This window comes from Buteo buteo, chromosome 10 (genome assembly GCF_964188355.1).
Source record: "Buteo buteo chromosome 10, bButBut1.hap1.1, whole genome shotgun sequence".
Lineage (NCBI taxonomy): Eukaryota > Metazoa > Chordata > Aves > Accipitriformes > Accipitridae > Buteo > Buteo buteo.
Genome location: NC_134180.1, coordinates 5,064,570 through 5,081,535, shown reverse-complemented (window position 1 = coordinate 5,081,535; position 16,966 = coordinate 5,064,570). Strand labels below are relative to the sequence as shown.

At 52.6% G+C, this 16,966-nt stretch overlaps 1 protein-coding gene across 2 annotated transcripts in view; it reads left to right on the top strand.

The window, feature by feature from the left end:
- The first annotated feature begins 5,180 nt into the window (after positions 1-5,180).
- Positions 5,181-16,966, top strand: part of CSNK1G2 (casein kinase 1 gamma 2) — a 46,397-nt gene continuing 34,611 nt past the window's right edge. For both annotated transcript variants that reach the window (XM_075038166.1, XM_075038165.1), the window contains exon 1: positions 5,181-5,337. The gene's annotated coding sequence lies outside the window, so the exon portion shown is untranslated. The remainder of the gene's footprint in view (positions 5,338-16,966) is intronic.

Sequence of the window (16,966 nt, the reverse complement as noted above, 5' to 3'; positions counted from 1 at the left end):
GGTAGACCAAGGAAAGCTTGTTAGTCCTTGTAACTGATATTAGCTGTGCAGACCTGGTCTGCGTCTGTGTAGCCAGCAGCACTTTCCTTCCAAGTGTGAGCAGGGAGAGAGAGATTCTTGCCTTTCTCCATGAATAGGCTAAAGAGAGGGTCAAGCTGTTGGGAAGGATTGTTTTCCCTGAGAGCCAGCATCTGTCTCGTCATTCATCTCCATTCTGTGCATGCACATCAGGACTCCTGTAGCCTGAGCCATCCAATTCCCCTGTGTCCTACAGCGATCCAAGCAGCAAAGGCTGCAGTTTTTTCTTCTCCCTCAACAGCCTGCTGTGAATTTTTTCAAACCTGTCAAAACTGGGAGGTCAGTTCCCAATATTTTTATAGGGAGTGAGTGTTCAAAGTCTTGGGCTCTGAAAGTTTCAGCCAATGATCCTGTGAAGGATGGAGTGCTCCACTGCAGAGACTTAGGAGGTGTTGGGCACGCCATGGGTCAGACCCAGAGCCTGCCTGGCTTGGCAGGCTGGCGGATGGGATGCCAGAGATGTTATGGTGTAAGTGGGTTCACTCCAAATTCACACTAAGTAGCTGGAAAACAAAATTGGCTCCTGGAAAGGGACAGGGAGGTTGTCCTAGCTAGGTGGAATTGATTTGCAAGTGATCTTTTGAAAACTGTCTCTACATGTGCCTTATCTAATAAAATACTAGTTCACGAAGGAGAACTCTTCCTTCCCCATCACCCCTGCAGAACTTCCCATTTGCTCTATTAACTTTTCCTGTGTCATACTGTAAATACTAAGTGAAGTACAGCTTGGAGTCTGCATGACACCTTTGTTATTAGGGCCAAAACGAAAGCAAACATGAATCAGAAGGCAGAGCCTCCCTGAATTTCCGTTTACAAGCAACATTAATGCCCCACTGCAGAACCAGGCTTTTGCTGGGTCTGGGATATTTAACATGCTCCAAACACAAGGGGTTTTTTTTCTTGTGAATGTGCAATGTGCTTGTAAATACAAACGCTTGAAGCCTTCTTAACAGAACATGACCTGATCGCGTTGTCAAGCTTTTAGGTGCCTTCGTCTTGTGTCAAGTGTAATTTTAAGTGTTCTTTGTCACTTGCCATCAGAAAGTGATAGAAGAACTGCCTGTTGATTAACTCCCTGGAAATACGATTGCACTACAGGGGAGTGAGGGGAGGTTAACTGGGCCAAATGCAAGATTGGCCATACTTGGAAGCCACAACATGGTGCACCCATGTACCATGCTCCCTCCAGCCCTGCCCCTCTGCATCCTCAGCCTCTTGCCAAAATTTTTCAAAAGCGATTGGTGTCTGTCCTTTTTTTTAGTGTGTCAGGTTGGAGATTTCAAAGGAACCAAGAGGAGAAGCATTGCTAGGGACTCCACCTCCTGCTTCTCTCTCTTTTTTTTTTTTTTTTTTTTCCTCTTCCCCTTGGATAATCTGGGGGGCTGCTTTGAAGCACCCACCTTCAGTCATGTTGAAAATGCTTGATGCAGGGAGAGGGTGTACTTAGGAACCTGCCCACAAAAATGCTTGGATGCAGACACCAAAATCACACCCCATTAGCATACACTGCCTGAGATCTCTACAGAGCTTAAATGAACCTCTCTGGATGGGATCTGCCATCTCTCATCCCCCCTCCATCCTTTTCAATGCCAGAAACTGTAATTCCAGAAAGTTGACTCAACACGCTGCCTGAACTACCGTGGCTTATTTTTTTGGACTCCTCTGTATGTTTTTAAATGTTTACATTAGATTTCTAAGACTTCTTAACACCATTAGCCTGGACCTGGCTCCTGGTTTTGTTCAGCATCACGTGACGTGTATGTGTGCGATGTTTCATGTCACTTGTGGAGCTCTGGTTTTTGTTTGTGTGTTTCTCCTGATCACAAGACAATAAATGCTCATCCTGTGCTTGATGAGAACAACTGGCCGCATTAGAGAAGTGTGTCTGTTCCTAGGTAACCAGAGTTATCTGGCAGAGGGAAATGGCGAAATCTCTATTTTCCTCCAAAGTCTCCCACCACATGTTGTTTTTTCCTTAAAAGAACAGCACGTTTATGGATGAAGCTCATCCTCTGTGCTGGGGACGGGTGTAAGAGTGGCACGCTGTGGTTTGTACTCCTACAGATGCCAGATAAGCATTTACCAAAGGTGCTGCCATTATTCTCATTTTCTAATGAAAGAAACGGAGAACAGAGGTGTGGGTGGTGGTGAGAAAGTTGTGTCTCCTGAGCACTGGGGTCAAGGTCTTTTTCCTGGCCTCTCCTTAGCAGTGCAGAGACTTATGCTGGCCCCTTGCAGTGCTGGCTTCTGCCTTCTCCAGTTTATTGCCTGGAAGGAGATCATTATCCCTGAGTAAACGGGCTGTTTGACAGAAAAGGTGAGTTGAATCACTATATTTAGCACATAGCTGAACTTATCGCCCCAAATTACCATATTGTGGCTTCATACCCCAGTCCCACTCCATAGCAGATATTTAATCCTAAAAGAGCCATTTTCATCACAGCTGCTCTATACAACATCTGCTAATCTCAATGGCTTCCTTATCTCCAGAAGCCTTGTGCCAGGTACCCCTTCCCAGCCATCAGCATCTCACTTTCACCGGCAGTGGTTCCCTACAGCTGCTCGCTGCTGTGCCAGTGATGTGTTGAGCATGAGGATGAAATGGCTTTTGCTCAAATTCTTGCTCCAGGCCCTTAAAATCTGAGCACAAGGCACAGCTTTAAGCTCCTGCTCCAGCTGCTACTCAGGCAGGTCCTTGGCACTTGGGAGCGACGAGTTGTTTGCCTCTGCCACGCTCCCTGCGTGACAGTCGGGGCTTGGCAGGACGGGCCAAGGTTCGTTAGGAATGAGCCCGAAGCGCGGGGGCAGTGGTTGTGCAGCTGAGCTCAGCCCCCCGCCCTGAGGAGCTCTCCAAAAGGTTCAGGGTCTCCAGCATCAGGGTTGGGGCTCTTCACCTGGGAGTGCGTTGGACAGGATGCTGAGAGGGGCCTGGCTTTTTCTTTTTCTTTTGTTTGGTTCTCGATGTGTTTCTGGTGCTCTTTGGTTTCCCAGGCCCCAAACGCAAATGTTTCATGGCAGGAAGGTTTCTTCCACCCGCCCCCAAGCAGCTCGTTCTTCCATGTGTGATGGAGAGTGCTTCGTTTTGTGTTGTCTGCTTGCAAATTAGCCCTAATTAACTCATGCCCACGGGAGGAGGGCAGGGTTCATAGCTGGATGCTTTCCCGATAGAAATTCCCCAGCTTTTCTTGCTAACTTGCCGGTGCTGAGCTGGTTCCATAGCATGAGCTGTACAGGTCTCTGCAGACCACGCCTGGCACACCACGTGTTCACCACTGGAGATTTGCCTTGTAATAAAATCAAACCTATCTGCTTTCCCCCTTTCCTGCTCCAGAGGATGGGTTAAATTCTCAAGTCAAATGTCTGAACAACTTGCGTGTTCTCAAAGTGCTTGAAATCGCCTCTTTCTGCGGCACGGGGTGGTAGGATGGTGCGAAAAGAAAACAGGAGGATGTCTCTGCCGTCGGGCACTTTGGGGGCAATTTAATTCTCTGCAGTGGCGGGACATGGGTCACAGCCCCTCACCACCCTCCTGAGCCTGTGGGAATGGGATGGCAACATCTGGGCTTTACGTGCAGAGTAGCTCATTTTATTTTCCTAATTCTCTAAAATCATAGCATTTTCTTCTAGAAACAAACACCTACGAGGAAAAAGTACTTTAGACCAATGCTGCGAGGAAAGTGTTTCCCTGGAACTGGGAGAGAATGAATTCAAGCGGCTGGAAATGCTGAAATGGGTATTTGGGGTGTGGCTGGTGACTGAAGACGTGATTCTCCCCCAAAACCACACAAAGTCATTTGCCCATTGCCTGAAAATATTTTTGGGGTGAATCTGTCCCATGCCATGAAGATGAAAGCAGTGGGATTGTACAGGGGTGCCTCCTCCCTCCAACGTTACCCTGAAAGGCTCCAACAGGGATGGCTCTTGTGCCACTGAGAGAAAGAAACGATTCTTCTAGTTGTGCCCTCCTCCGCTGAGTGAGTGCGGGGAGAGAATTTTTATGGCCGAATGATTGATCAGAATAATTCCAAGACTGAAGAATGCGAAAGGTTTTTGGAGGTGGCACCAGGGGCTGTGTGCCCACCTGGCTCCTGTCCCAGCAGTTCCCACCAGCCTGCAGCTCCGTCCCCACTGCCCTCCCCTGCGAGGTGGCAGCTCAGTCTCCTGCTCAGCGCCAGCAGTTTTTCTCAAGACTGTTGTCCTCAAAAAAGCTTCAAATTTCTGTAAAATTCCAGCCGCCAGCTTCCCTCTGCTCCTGCAGGCCGGGGTGGTGTGGGATGGAGGAGGCTGCGGGGTTTCGCCCACCGGTACCACTGTCACACCCCCTCTCCAGTTCCGCTCTCCAGAGATCGCCCCGCTAGGCCCAAGTGCCCTATAGCGGGGCGGTATGTCCTGTTGGGGCTGTACCCCACGCTGGTGCTGTACTCCAGTGGGGGGCTCAGCCCCCAGTTAGGGCCCGTCCTCTATAACTGGGTCGATGTCCCCCATAGCGGGGCCTGTCCCCTGCAGCAGGGCCGTGCCCTATACTGGGACCTGTTCCCTGCACTGGGGCAATACCCCACCCTGAGGACGGTGACCCTATAGAGGATCCCGGCCGCTACAGTGCTGCCATAACCCATACCGGGGGCCACATCCTGCAGCGGGATCCGTCCCCTATAGGAGACTGTTCCCCTACGGGGCACCCTATAGCGGGACCTGGCCCCTATGGCGGAAGCCGTACCCTATACCGGTGCCTGCGTCGTACAGGGGGTTGCAGACAACGTGGGGGCCTGTCCCCGCAGCGGAGCTGGGCCCCGCACCACACCGGGCCGGGCCGTACCGCGGCCCGCCGGGCAGCAAGGAGTTAAAGGGAAGCCCCGCCGGTAGCTGCCAAGCGCTGCGCTGCCGTAAAGCGCCCGTCGTCTGCCGCAAAGCCGCCCTCCCGTCGCTCGCCTCAAGCCGCCTATTCTCGAACGCGCTTTACGCCAACGCCGTTGCGCCACCACCCCTCCCGTCGGCTTGCGCTTGCGCCGAGCTCCGCCGGGCCTCTCCGCTCCGGAGTTGGTATTCAGGAAGGGCGCTTACGCCGGCGGCTTGGCGGGGGGCGCATGGGTGCGCGGGGAGCCTACGCCGGCGGCGTAGCGTTGTCGCTGGCTGGCCGCTGCCCGCGGAGTGGTGAGGGGAGGCGAGAGGCGGCGTGAGGAGAGCCGGGCCGGGGGCGCCGCCATGGGGAGGCGGCCGCGGGGCAGCGGCAGCGCGGCCCGCCGCTGAGGGCTCGCGGAGGTAACCGGGGCCGAGCCGGGGTCCCTGTTGCTGCGGTTCGCCCCGGCCGGGACCGGGCAGTGCCGGGGAGGCGGCGGCGGCGGCGGGGGGGGGCCGGGCCGGGCGGCGCCTCAGGCGGGGGCGGTGGGGGCCGGGCCCGGGGCGCTGGGGAGGGTGTGAGGGCCGGGCAGGGCTCGGAAGGGCAGAGGGGGCCGGGGGGGGCAACGGGGCAAGGTAGGTGCCGGGGGGGAGGCCTGGAATTGGCCGAGGGGAGCTCAGGTGGGGCCCGGGGGTCTGAAGGGGCTGCAGGGCTCGGGCCGGGCCCGGGGGCTGAGGGCCCTGGGCCGCCTCCCTCCGTTTCCTCCCGGCGGCGCCTGTTTTGTGGCCCTGGGGAAGGGGTCCGAGTCCACCCGAGATCGCGACCCCCCCCTCCCGGGGCCCCTTTGAGGCCGGGTCGGTGGCAGGGACGGGGTCGGGCCTTCCCCAGTTGTGTCCCTCGGCCTGCACCCTGCCCTGGCCTGCCCGGTGGAGCCGGAGCCTCGCAGGATGTTGGCTCCTTTGTATGTAGCTTTCCTCTCTCCAGAGGGGTTGGGAAGTGTTTATTTGGGGAAAGGGACTGTGCTGAATTTGGGTTTTAAAACAGCTTTTTTTTTTCTTTAGCAAAGTGGGTGAGGATGAATGTGAGAAACAGGAAAAATACCCTCCCCCTTTTGCCCCCACCAGGCAGGAGCTGACTTTAGCTATTCCTAAGGCAGCCAAGAAGAGAGGTTTGCAGATGAGAACCAGCTCTCCTGTGGAGTTGGGCCACCAGAGGCCTGTGGCTCCTGTTTGGTGGCTGGCAGAGGGGAATTGAGTAAGGCTCTTGGATCAAATAACGTGAAGTTGTGGGGATGTTTGGGAAGGTGTCTTTTTCTTTTGAGGAATGGTTTGTGGTCTGGGCAGCATGGGGACCTGCCATGATAGGTGTATTTTTGAAGTTAAAAAAATGAAGTTTGCTAAACCTCTTTCCAGTTGCCATGAAATTAGTCCGTTCTAAACAAGCTAGAGGTAACCAGGACCTGGGTCAAACCGCGTGTAGAATGACTGCAGGCATGTGAGTGGTTTGCAGCAGTGTGTTTGGAAGTTGCCTCGTTAACTAACCCATTTGTTTTCCTTTTGTACAACAAGTGGTTGGATATCTGGAAATGAATTCTGAGGAGTGTGTAAGTTCATCTGCCAGCTGGACTGTCCTGTCAGCCTGCCACATGCAGCGTGCCCCTATCTCCCCACTGCCAGCACAGAGGTTTAAAAATTGGGCCTTATATAACAGATTGGAGAAAACGTTTGGTGTTTGCCAGTGTGTCTGAAAAAGAATTGCTGTAAATTAGGGCAGGAGGCCTCCATGGGGATCCTGTGGAGAGGCCTTTTCTCTCTGTGGCGGGGTAGGCTTGGCTGCTGTGAGGAACTTGCCAAAGATTTGTTGGTTTTGTATTAATTTGGTGCGTTACAGATAGGAATGTTGTTTGGTGATGAATTTATCGCTGCTTAGCACTTTTTGGGCCTCTGGGTGGGTTGTGGTCTTGTGGTGCAGATGAGGATGGTCTAACTGCCTGGCTGGTGGCAGCTTCTCTCAGGTCTGTGGTGGTATGCACGCTTGGGGAGCCTCAGTTTGCCCCGGGGGGCGGATTGTCTCGTTTGCTTGTAGAAGATGACTGCCCTCCTGTGTCAGTCTGCCTCTGGATTTGATCTCCTCCTTGTTAGCTTACAAATCTGTAAGGCCTTATAAATCAGTTCTGTAGTTTCTTTGCGAAAACAGCTGCCACTCTGGTTTGCACTTGCATCTAAACGACTGGGGTGCAGTTGGTGGTGGTTTGCAGGGGAGACTGTTCTGTCCGGCAGCTTCTCTGGGCGCACTGAATGGAGCTCTGTGTTCCTGCCCTTGCAGCGTGGTTTGTGTTTGGTTTTCTTGTTGTAGCACTCTTCAGAAGAGCGAGTGAAGAGGAGGAAGTTGGCACTTGCAGTTCAGCAGGTTTCTGGATTCTGCCCTGCGAGTGCTTCTCTCTGCTGGTGTCAGTAGGTAGAGAGGCTTCGCATTGCCTCTTGTTTTGTATTCTGTTTCTGAGCTCCTGTGCAGCCCGAGTGTTGTCAAAACTGTTAATACGGGAGTGACTCAGCGGATCAATGAGAATGACATGAGGGTTGTGCTCATGGACAATCAGTATTTTTCCCCCCACCCACTCCAGCCCCCCTGGGCTGGAAGAGACTATGTCTGAGAGTGACTGCCAATAAACATCTTGACTGGACTCAGGCCTGATTGTGCTCTGTAGCTTCCTCCCCCCCCTCCGCTGCAGTCCGTCCCCCCCCCCCCCCCCCGCCCCTGTGGTTTTCCTAGCTAGGAGGAGCTCTGATGAGCTGTGCTGGAAAAGCAAACCTTTGCTTTGGCTGGTCCATCCAGGTATGTGCCTAGCCTCCGGTCTGGGAGCATTACAGCCTGCTAGAAGGACCAGTCCTCGCATGAGCCAGTCTGGATAGGAGGCTGTTTATCTCTGCTTTTCAGATAGAGGAACTGCAGCACTACAGGCACTAAAGGCTTATCTGAGGTGGTGAGGAAGCTTCGGGTGAGCGGCAACTCCTGCTGTGCTTTGGCTCCTTCCTGGGGGTGTGCAGGAGAAGTACAGACCTCAGGGCTGTGGAAGAGACACTTTCCTTTCGCTCAGCAGGGCTGGTTAATGTGAGGTTTGGTTCCAGCGTGCAGTGGCCTCGTTTGCCTTGCGCTACTCCTGTGACTTCAGCTGCGTCAGGAGTCAAACCCTCTTCTCTCTGCTGAGAGGGGAGAGACTCGGGTGCCAGCGCAGGAGCTTCCTTCGTGTGCTTACAACGGCTTTTTGCTCAGAGCTTGTGGGCATAGCTCTGCCCACAGCCCTGTAATTGAGCTTTGACTAGGCAGACTTGGCTTGTCTTGGGCGCAGTGAGAAGCTGTGAAACTGAGCCTCCTTCTTCAGGCCCAGCTGTGGCACGGTTTGGAGACTGCTTCAGTCCTGCTGTACCCTGTGAGCTGGGAGGGGAGATGCGGGAGCAAGTCTTTCAGCAGCTCTGGGATTCTGCTGGGGAACAAGTTATCTTCCCGTTAGAAAAGCTGTGTGCTTATAAATAGTTTTGGATTTTTATTAGAATGGATGTTTATACTTCCTGCTGGCAATCCATGTCTCCGGTAGGTCCAGCACTGTAGAGAAGGAGCAGTACTCAGTTGTGAGGAAAGTGTAAAGGTGACTTTCTGCTGGGGCAGCTTAATGCAGAGTATTTGGGCTCTCTGTCTGGCTCCCAGATTCATGCTAGCTGCCCTCCGTCTCCTGGGCAATTCTCCTAAATCCCTGCACAGGCTACAGCCCTTCCTGTTGGACAGTCCCCCCGCCCTCCTTTGCATGTTATGTTCATGCATTATTCTTCATAACTGGCTTTAAAAAAAAAGCTTACTGCAGAGCATGCATTGAGCTGAGATATTCCAGGATACCTCCTGGCCTCTCTTTACTACACCATCAGCTGCTGGCAGCTCTCTGGCAGCCAAGGTGAAACACGGGTCTGCTCTTTCAAGGCTTGTCACGACCCGAGGTGCTCAGAGCTGTGATCCCCACCACTCGTGGGTTCCACCAGCCCTGCTGTGATACGGAGAGGTGGTACAGCATGTGCTGGGTGCAAGTGCACTGTGTGTAAAACCACAAAAAGTCTGTCTGTCTTCCGCTTGCTGCAATGGTAATGTTGCAGCAGATTGGCGCACTTGATAAGCACTGAGGTGATCCCATGCTGTGCGATTTAGGAAATGGTTCTTCAGGTAAGCTGAAACTTGTAGGTAAGACTTTGCAGGGCATTACAAAATGCTATGTGGAGTAAGATGTTCATGATTTCTTTCACAGCTCACAGTAAGGAGAGTTTGCTCCTGGAGTAGAGGAATTCACTTAGTTCTTGGAAGACTTTAAATTGGCTTCTTTGCTTCCAAAAAGATGATGGACAGAAGCTTACTGTCTGTCCAGGAACTTTTCCCAGTGCCTGTGAAGTCTGTATTCTTCTGCTGGGAGGTTAGTGACAGTTGAATTTTCCAAGAAATACCCTGCTGACATCTGCCTTCTCCACTGCAGCCAGACCTGTGTCGCTTAGAAAGTTGCAGCATAAACATTTTCACTTGCAGGAAATGAAGGTCTCGATGTCTTGAGTCTAGTTCACCTGTGACAGTAAAACCAAGTGCTGTCATGATTTTTTCTGCTGAAAAGGCTTGCACTAAGATGGTGATGTGAGGGAAGCCTGGAGTCCTGTCCTGCAAGGTCTGGAGGTGCTGAGCCTCAGGCCTGGGAAGGGTTCCCTGTGCTGCAGGCTGAGATCTCGGCTTCCTCTCCAGTGTCAGATGTTAGGTAGCAGAATACAGCCCCACCGCTGTCTGGTGGGGATGGTGCTTTGAAAAAGAGCTGGGAAGTGCTGCGTTTAGTTTAGTGTCTGTGGGGCAGAGGTGGCAGAAAGTTGAACACAAGACCAATAATTGGGATGAGCCAAGACACTGTTGCAGCCGGGTCTTGGAAATAAGGTGCTCATTGGCTCCCAGGGTGTTTGAGACACTGAGATTCTGGAGGAAAGAAGCGTTAATTTTTTTAATCATTCATTTTTACATGTCCACCAACCAAAGAATGTCCTGTAGCTCTTTGTTATTTAATGTTATGTAATGTTTTTTAATGAGGGAGGCCTGGCTTTTGCTTTCCAAATGGTGAATTAGACAGTTGGCAGGTGATGCACAGGCTTTGTCAGCCTGAGAGGGATGTTCTTAAGTTAATAAACATGGGTTAAGGTTGGTCTTGAACTTGGATTTTGTGAAGCTTTCCTTTGGAAGTGCTTTGCAGCCCCGCAGGTCTGCAGCTCAGCAGAGCTGCAGAGGAGGAGAGGTGCCGGGAGGGGTTCGTGGGTACCCTGGGAGCATGTCCATGTCTCTGGGGATTCATTCCCCTTCCCAATCTGGAGGCTGGAAAGTCTTGCTAAGAGTGGCTATTGCCTGGGTGCAGGGGGCTGAACGATGGGCTCTGAAAGGTCAGTGGTAATCCAATTTAAAACCAGAATGGAGGTCTAATGGGTTTGTGCTACTCAGAAGCTCCAGTCTTACAGAGTCTTGTTGTTGCCTGATGTTTTCAGGTAGAAAATCTCACTGCTTTTTGCTTTTGAGATAGCACTGAGGTATAAACAACAAAGCAAGGAAACCCTTTTTCTTTTCCTTTTTTTAGCGTGGACTGTTGGCAGTGATGAAGTTTGTACTCTCTGCCTGGTTTCCCCAGTTTGATGTAGGGAGAGGATGGTGCTTTCCAGTGCCTTCTGTGCTGTACGTGTGGGCGAGGGGCAGGCTAAGGCTCTCCTGGAATCCCCCAACCCCAACTATGCCGATTCCTAACTTATCCCGAAGGCGATGCAGGTTTGAGTTGAAGCCTGGCTTTTGTGTTTCCAAGTGCAGAGAATATTAAGGACACAACTTGGAACAACTGCTGAAGTGGAGGTACGGTCTGTATCTTGGAAGGGACTGCTCACAGCTGGTAGCTGAGGAGCAGCAGTTGCCTCTGGTGGGTGTGGGGTCAGCGTGCCACAGGAGGACGAGGCACCGGTGTTGGTGCTGACAGGTACAGACTAGTCTCTGCCTTGAGCCTTGGGAATTCCTGCATAAACTTGCTTGCTGGAGCTTGTTGCTCAGTGGGCTTTGGCAGTTGGGGAAGGAAGAGGAAGTGCTTGGAGGGATGGAGCTTTAACATTTCCTCCAGGGTAACTTGCAGCTGATTTTAAACCCATGCTGTTTTTGTAGGGGTGTCTGCCCCATCAGGGGATCCCGAGAAGAGATTGTCAGAGTCCCCGGCAGATTCTCCAGCCTCAAGTAGTAGGTGTTTCGGTGCAGGGAAGGGAGTAGAGATTGGAATTCCAGCACAGCAGACTGTCGCGGCTCTCCATCTCGCGCGATAGCAGGGGATGTTGCCAGGGAGCAGCTCTCCACCGCTCAGGCCTGCTGCTTGGAGCAGGGGGAGCTGAGGAAGGTGCTTCTCAGGCTTACCAGGCACCAAGTTCAGGAGAGTGAGAGGGAAGCTCAGTTAACACACTGTGCTGAATTTAGCTGGATACAGAATAAACACTGTGAATGTGAGTTACTGTGCAGTATGCTGTTCAGGCACACCTGTGCTGTGTTGCAGTAACCCTTCCCTAGCTAAAGCTCTCTGGGTAAATCTCTTGTGGCATTTTGCCATGGAGAAATGGTGGGCAGACCCATTGTGTTGGAGCAAATGCTGGTTTCAGGTGGTTTTTGGCAGGGGCTCCTTTGCCTCAGCTGTGAGGCGCAGACGCAGGCCTGCCTTCAGCAGGAGGTGTGTGAGCAGCATGGTGATGTAGCAGCCCCGTCTGCCGATGGGCTTGGCTCAGCAGCGACAGGGTGTCACAGGGCTGCTTTGGGGTGAGGTGAGGCCAGCTCTGCAGGGGCTCTGGCTGCTTGGGGCTGGGTGCAGAGTCACGACAGGAGCTCTGCTCCCCAGTTAAGTGTGAAAAATGCCCACAGCGTCCCAGAGCCTGGGTGCAGCTATGCTTCAGGTGTATTGACCTCACTGCATATTTTTTTTTTTCTCCTCGCTCTTCCTTCTCCTATTTATTGTACTGACTCTCTCTTGACTTCTTGGGCTCCTACCTTGCTGAGATATTTTCTTACAAGAGCTAGCACGTCCGTCAGGGAGCTGAGCTGTCTGCATAGCAGGAACAGCCTAGAGCATCTTCTGCACCGGAGAGATCAGTTTGCCAGGCACAGCTGGATGGAAAGGTGGGCACCTTTGAGAATGGAGGTGGTGCAGTCAGAGGGGGAAGGACAATATGTGCAAATGCCCTCACTGCAGTCTGGATGGCATCTGTGGTTCCCAGCAGGTCTTCTCTAATGTCTAAGTATATAAGCACAGACCTGGAAATGAGACAGCGCAGAGGATGCACTGCAGCGGGCTTGGCTCAGTGACAGCAGACACCCAATGTGTGATAATGCACGAGCAGGGGACAGTTCCTGCTGCTGGTTGTGGTCCTGGCGGGGGACTTGTAGAGCCTGAAAGCTGACTTTTCCTGGGAGAAGAGTGTAACACTTGGTGCTTTGCTCCTATTTTTGTTCAGAGCCAGAAATCAAAGTCCAGAGTGGTGCTTCTCCAGCCAGAATCATTTAAAGGCACTTGCTGTTGTTTCAGGGCCAATATTTAACTTGTGCCTGTGATGAGGAATGCCTGTTAGACTCTAAATATTTGCCTTAAGGAAGAAGTTTGAAGGAAGAATGTCCGCTGCTGTGGGGGGGAAGCAGGGGGGATTTCAGGAAGCGAGTTTAAATCTCTGAATTTACAGGTCTGTGTAAAACAGCCTGTGTTCCCCTTCTGGCACAGCTCTGGCAGGTACTGAGGCTGCTCTGGCTGAGCCGCAGCGCAGGAGCAGCTGGGAGGAAATGTTTGTGTGCTCCGGCGGCTGGAGCAGGCGGCAGCGCAGGGTGTGTCTGCTCGCACAGCCCCAGTCCTGTGCTCCCGCTGCCAAGGGGGATTTAAAGGCACAGGTTTGGAGCTGCTTTCCAGCTGGGGCTGGTGTGGGCAGGCAGGCTGAAGCCTGTGTAAACTTCTCGATAAAAGCAGCTTATTGGAAAAGAAATGCTCTGCTGCTTTTGCTTTCTCTGTGGTCTTTGGTGGCAAGAGTGCATTAGCTGTGAAATCCTCTGCAGTGGATCCTGCTAATGGCAGGATTTCCCATGCCCTGGACCTGCCTGATTTGCTGCTTGTGGCTTCTCCTGTCCTCTCTCACCATTCCGTGTGATCCTTCTTGCAGTGTGCCACAAACACCATCACACGGCCTCTGGTAAGCCTGTAAGGTTGGCTGCTGCTGCTGGTCAGTGTTGAGCTTGTCCCACATTTCTGGGCAGAGAGCGGCTGTGTGGAGCCTGGTGCTGGGATGCTGGTGGTGTACGTCAAAATTCAGGTCAGGTTATGCTGGCATCTCTGCAGCCTGTATGGGCTGGTTGCGTGTGAAGACAGGGCAGTGGAGGGGAGCCTGGTCCTCTGTTCCCAGCTCCTTTGGCAGCCTTAGGCAGGTCAGGCAGCCCCTCTCTGCAGGCAGGGCAGGTTAGTAATTTTGGGTCTGGATGTGAAGTCTGGGCTTCCTTAGCTACATGGTAACCCTGGGCCCCAACTTCTCATGCTCTGTGCTCTTGATTGGATGCTTTTGGCCATGCTTGACTATTTTATGCTTAGATACAGAAAGAACATGCTTTCTCTTGAAGCAAAATCAAAGGCACACAGCTGTTTGCAAGCCAGCCCAAGGGGAAGGCTTTGCTTGGGCTCCTGTGTGCAGAGTTCAGGCCAGCTCTGAAAGGTTGAGAGCTTCTTCCTTCCAGTGTAGCAAAGAGCTTGCAGGCAGCCCTCAATCCCAGCCTGAAGCCATGCTAAGGAGAGTCAAGTCTAGCTAGAGTATGGCTCTGACTTTTAGTGGTGGGTTTGGTGCTGGGGAAACAAAGGCTTTTGTTAGAGTGAGTCGGAGGCCCATCCAGCTCAGAGGGTGGGGTGGTGCTGGAGTTTGGAGGGGATTGGGGTCTGCATAGGAAGATGGCAAACTGACTTCCCCCTCCATTTGCATATTCTGCAGGCACCTGGCACCATCTGTGATGGTGGTGATAACTCGGTGGTGACAACTGAGCTGTGTCTGTTCAACCCAAGGGCTCTGGCAGTGTCTGCACTGCAGCCCAGAGCTCCTCCGTCGTTGTATTCCTGGTTTGAAGGCTGTAGAGGGGCTCATGTTCCAGAGCGTGGCTGGCAGCCCCTCTGAGCACGCGCCCGTGGGGTTGGCTGTGGGTGGGCACCCAATAGCACTGTGCAGCTGTGGTAAGTCTTGGCCCGTTTCCATAATGAGTGTTGATGGGTTTAGGCCCACATATTGGCTACATAATGAATGAGGGAGCCAGGGGAGCTGTGCCCTGTCTGCAGGGACTGGAAGAGGTGATGGGAACTAGAAACATGAGTAATTAACTCAAAAAAAAAAGAAAAGGTTTGTGTTTTGGATGGAAATGTGTACTAGAGAAGGGTGAACGTGTGTTGGCTGGGGTTTCTGGGACAAATTGGAGAAGTCAGAGCCCAGAAATGAGAGAGAAGGGACAGTTGGTTCGTGCATATAATGTTCCAGGTATTAATAGCAGCAAGATGAAATGGGTCCTTCTGGGGGGTGTATCCTGCGTGTTCCTTCATGTGCATGATCCCTCTGACTTTATAAGCTAAGCACTTTAGGTAGGGCCCAGAGAAGCAAGTCTTGAGCAGGTAAGGTAAAGGGAGGAACCAGTGAGGTTGCAGTAGATCTGCCTGTTTGAGAGAGAGTAGTCTTTTGGATGAACCCCTCAGAAAGTTTCCTTTCTCAGTCCACAGCAACTCTGTAGCCACCTTTTTGGCTGTAGCTACTTCTGTGGTGTTCCTGTTGGTCCCGGCCTTCTGATCCCATGCAAAATACACACAGGTGGGGAATAAGGGAAGATGAGAAACAACCTTTGGAACATGCCTTTCTGATGTGGAGGTTGGTGGCAAACCAGACTGAGTCCTTAAGCCACAAAGCTGTCACAGTGCTTAATAAAGGGTTGTGAGTCTGATCCTCAACGTGAGGGGTGGAGGAGTGAAAAGATCCTGAACAGTTTGTGGCGTGACCAGGAATGGCATGTAGGTCTCCAGCCCCTCTGTTCTGAAGCTTATCCCTCCATGCAAGCCAGCAGACCTGGGTATTTGTCTACATCTTAGGAATTTGTCCTAGTTAGTCTCCAGTTCGTTGGGAGTTGCCCTTCTCTACCCGCCCTTTTCTTCTCTGAGATCATGGGCGCTTTGCTTCCCTGTCTAAAATAAGCAGGTTGCTTCTGTACCTTCAAGAGGTTGCAAGGAAAAATGTGTAATGGATTGAGCTTCTTGGTCTTGTAATAGAGGGGGTGGGAAGATAAATGCCTCATGGATCGCTCCTTGCTTCTCTGAAGATGCTGCTGATGCTTGCACGTAAGCTGATGGGTATTGTCATGCCACAGAGCATCCCTCCACCCCAGTTACTCTGCAGGAAAGATTAATTGCACAGTGCTACTCTTTCTTCCCCATGGTCTGGGCTGTGGGTCCTGCCTGTGGTTCTGGAAGGCTGTCCCAGTTGGGTGACTGTCCCAGCTGGGGTGGAGAGCTGGGAGCAGTGTACGTAAGCCAGGGTGGCAGTGAGCCAGCTCCCGTGTGACTATGCAGTAGGGAAGTGATTCTGGCATCTCAGCACAAGGAGTTTGACAGCTCTTTGGGGAGAGGTTTCCCTGTGAAACACCCCTGGAAGCTTTCCCTTACCTCCCGCTCTTCTTCTTCTCCCCCTCCCCGCCCCCCCCCCCCCCCCCCCGCTCCCCAATTCTTCAGGTTTGGCAGTCATTTGAGAGGAAATGTGTCGGGCTTCGAGCAGCCTGGGGAAGAAGGCAGAGGGGGAAATGGTGTTTGCTTGAATGTGGGACAGCTCAGCTTGGCGGAGTTGCAGCTCTGCAACCCAGAAATGGAAACAGCCCTTGTCACCAGTGGGAATGACACCCGCCTCCGCCTACCCTGTGCTGGGACTCTCCAGGGTGAAGGGCCTGCTCTGGAGTGAAGTGACTGGGCTGGGACAGAGCAGAGCTGGTATTGTTCCCCCATTCTGTGCGACCCTAGGGGAGTTGGGGAAGTTGCAATTAGCTGTAGTTTGGTGCTTGAAGAGATAACTGGATCCAGGCACCCTTTTTTCCCCCTGCCTTGTCTTGCAAAAGGCTACCCCGGATCTGCTGGTGCAGCTGCTTCCTAACCTGGTTCTGTCAAGAAGATATGGGTTAAGGGAAAAAAAATTTCCTACTATTAGAAGTGCTTATGCCAACCCAGATCCTGCTAACAGAAAAGGGTTTGGTAGCGATACACATGACAGGAGGCCAAGTAGATCTCTGCAGAGTGACAGTCCCCAGATGGGCTGAGGAGTGGGGGAACCCTGCTGTCACACGCATCTCGCTGTTGCGGTGCACAAGCCTTTGGCAGCCGGGCTGGATATATGTTTTGAATCTGCTGAGTTGGAGTGGCTCATTAGTAACCCCTTCTGGAAACCCCTTCTAGCTGAAGGCCCCAAAGTGCTCAACTTGCCCCCGTTTCCTGCGGGATGAGTAACTGTCCCAGATCTTGGAGGTGGGAGATGAAACAAGCTGTGGTTTTTGTTCTTCCAGTGCTGCGTGGCTCTCATCTCTCCCACTTCCTCCCCTGCCCTGTTCCTCAAGCAGAGTTGGGAAAAAGCTCTGTTATTTGAGGTACTGGGCAAATCTGTATTACAGCATTCAGCCATGAGAAGTGTTGATGAAGATGACTGGGAAAAACTGTCTGGTTTTGCAAAGCCACCCAGATGGGCTTTGCGCTCTCCTGGCAGGAGCTGGTTGCTTTGCAGCACAGAGTTCCCAGCCCTGTCCCTCATGGGGGCAGCAGGGCTGCCCTGAGCTGCCTGGCCGATGGCCAGCATCTTCTCCTCCTGGCTTAGGCTGCACTGCTGAGCTTTCAGATCCCCTGCGAGTGCTCCCAGTGCCTCCCTGGCTCTGCGCTGAGTTTTCTGGGTGGTGTAGCACAGCTCACCCTCCCTTCCCAGTTGTCAGGGATGGGAGCCT